Source organism: Ctenocephalides felis, unplaced genomic scaffold (genome assembly GCF_003426905.1).
Source record: "Ctenocephalides felis isolate EL2017-DRISC unplaced genomic scaffold, ASM342690v1 CF-g0.4_SCAFFOLD_02765, whole genome shotgun sequence".
NCBI lineage: Eukaryota > Metazoa > Arthropoda > Insecta > Siphonaptera > Pulicidae > Ctenocephalides > Ctenocephalides felis.
The window spans coordinates 5,662-7,556 of NW_020538919.1; the positions used below are offsets into that span (position 1 = coordinate 5,662).

The 1,895-nt window shown below is 35.4% G+C and overlaps 5 non-coding genes and 1 pseudogene across 5 annotated transcripts; all 6 read right to left on the reverse strand.

Moving 5' to 3' along the window:
- Positions 1-209: 209 nt before the first annotated feature.
- LOC113381280 lies at positions 210-314 on the reverse strand. Its single transcript, XR_003367534.1, has one exon. It is a non-coding gene; the product is annotated as a U6 spliceosomal RNA (small nuclear RNA).
- A 189-nt stretch (positions 315-503) lies between these two features.
- On the reverse strand, positions 504-612 carry LOC113381273. Its single transcript, XR_003367530.1, has one exon. It is a non-coding gene; the product is annotated as a U6 spliceosomal RNA (small nuclear RNA).
- Positions 613-799: 187 nt separating this feature from the next.
- LOC113381276 lies at positions 800-899 on the reverse strand (annotated as a pseudogene).
- A 193-nt stretch (positions 900-1,092) lies between these two features.
- On the reverse strand, positions 1,093-1,198 carry LOC113381277. Its single transcript, XR_003367531.1, has one exon. It is a non-coding gene; the product is annotated as a U6 spliceosomal RNA (small nuclear RNA).
- A 191-nt stretch (positions 1,199-1,389) lies between these two features.
- Positions 1,390-1,497, reverse strand: LOC113381278. Its single transcript, XR_003367532.1, has one exon. It is a non-coding gene; the product is annotated as a U6 spliceosomal RNA (small nuclear RNA).
- A 183-nt stretch (positions 1,498-1,680) lies between these two features.
- Positions 1,681-1,787, reverse strand: LOC113381279. Its single transcript, XR_003367533.1, has one exon. It is a non-coding gene; the product is annotated as a U6 spliceosomal RNA (small nuclear RNA).
- Positions 1,788-1,895: the final 108 nt, after the last annotated feature.

The following is a 1,895-nucleotide window of genomic DNA, read 5'->3' on the forward strand; positions in this document are numbered from 1 at the left end:
ATAGGTGTGTGAATGAGTATGTATGCATGTGGATTTATATATATATGTATATTAGTCTTAATTTTTGTAGATGTGAAATTCTGTAGACAATGGCCAATGTACAAGCTTACAAAGCCAATAAAAAAAAAAAAAAAAAAAAAAAAAAAAAAAACAAACTTATTATTATGTTTTGCTTGTTGTATAATATTAAATAAATTAAAATTAAAAAAAAAAAATGCGGAACGTTCACGATTTTGCGTGTCATCCTTGCGCAGGGGCCATGCTAATCTTCTCTTATCGTTCCAATTTAGTATATGTTCTGCCGAAGCAAGAACACTTCTGAATGTTCCAAATTGTATTTATACTTAAACAATCGGCTATACGCCACAACGCGAGTTAGTCGCTAAGGGTTGAAGCGCCACCTGTTATGCTTTGAATCATGGTGACTCTTTAACATTCAATCTTACAACTTATTATTATGTTTTTTGCTTGTTGTATAATTAAATGAATTAAAAATTCAAAAAAAAAATGTGGAACGCTTCACGATTTTTGCGTGTCATCCTTGCGCAGGGGCCATGCTAATCTTCTCTGTATCGTTCCAATTTTAGTATATGTTCTGCGCGAAGCAAGAACACTTCTGAATGTTCCAAATTGTATTTATACTTAAACAATCGGGCTATACGCCACAACGCGAGTTAGTCGCTAAGGGTTGAAGCGCCACCTGTTATGCTTTGAATCATGTGTGACTCTTTAACATTCAATCTTACAACTTATTTATTATGTTATGCTTGTTGTATAATATTAATAATTAAATTCAAAAAAAAATGTGGGACGCTTCACGATTTTGCGTGTCATCCTTGCAGTGGCCATGCTAATCTTCTCTGTATCGTTCCAATTTAGTATATTTCTGTTCTGCCGAAGCAAGAACACTTCTGAATGTTCCAAATTGTATTTATACTTAACAACCGGCTATACGCCACAACGCGAGTTAGTCGCTAAGGGTTGAAGCGCCACCTGTTATGCTTTGAATCATGGTGACTCTTTAACATTCAATCTTACAACTTATTATTATGTTTTGCTTGTTGTATATATTAAATAAATTAAAAATTCAAAAAAAATGTGGAACGCTTCACGATTTGCGTGTCATCCTTGCGCAGGGGCCATGCTAATCTTCTCTGTATCGTTCCAATTTTAGTATATGTTCTGCCGAAGCAAGAACACTTCTGAATGTTCCAAAATTGTATTTATACTTAAACAATCGGGCTATACGCCACAACGCGAGTTAGTCGCTAAGGGTTGAAGCGCCACCTGTTTATGCTTTGAATCATGGTGACTCTTTAACATTCAATCTTACAACTTATTATTATGTTTTGCTTGTTGTATAATATTAAATAATTAAATTCAAAAAAAAAAAATGTGGAACGCTTCACGATTTTGCGTGTCATCCTGGCGCAGGGGGCCATGCTAATCTTCTCTGTATCGTTCCAATTTTAGTATATGTTCTGCCAAAGCAAGAACACTTCTGAATGTTCCAAATTGTATTATACTTAAACAACGGGCTATACGCCACACGCGAGGTAGTCGCTAAGGTTGAAGCGCCACCTGGTATGCTTTGACTCATGTGACTCTTTAACATTCAATCTTACAACTTATTATTATGTTTTGCTTGTTGTATAATATTAAATAAATTAAAACTTCAAAAAAAATGTGGAACGCTTCACGATTTTGCGTGTCATCCTTGCGCAGGGCCATGCTAATCTTCTCTGTATCGTTTCCAATTTTAGTATATGTTCTGCCGAAGCAAGAACACTTCTGAATGTTCCAAATTGTAATTTATACTTAAACAACCGGGCTATACGCCACAACGCGAGTTAGTCGCTAAGGTTGAAGCGCCACCTGTTATGCTTTGAATCATG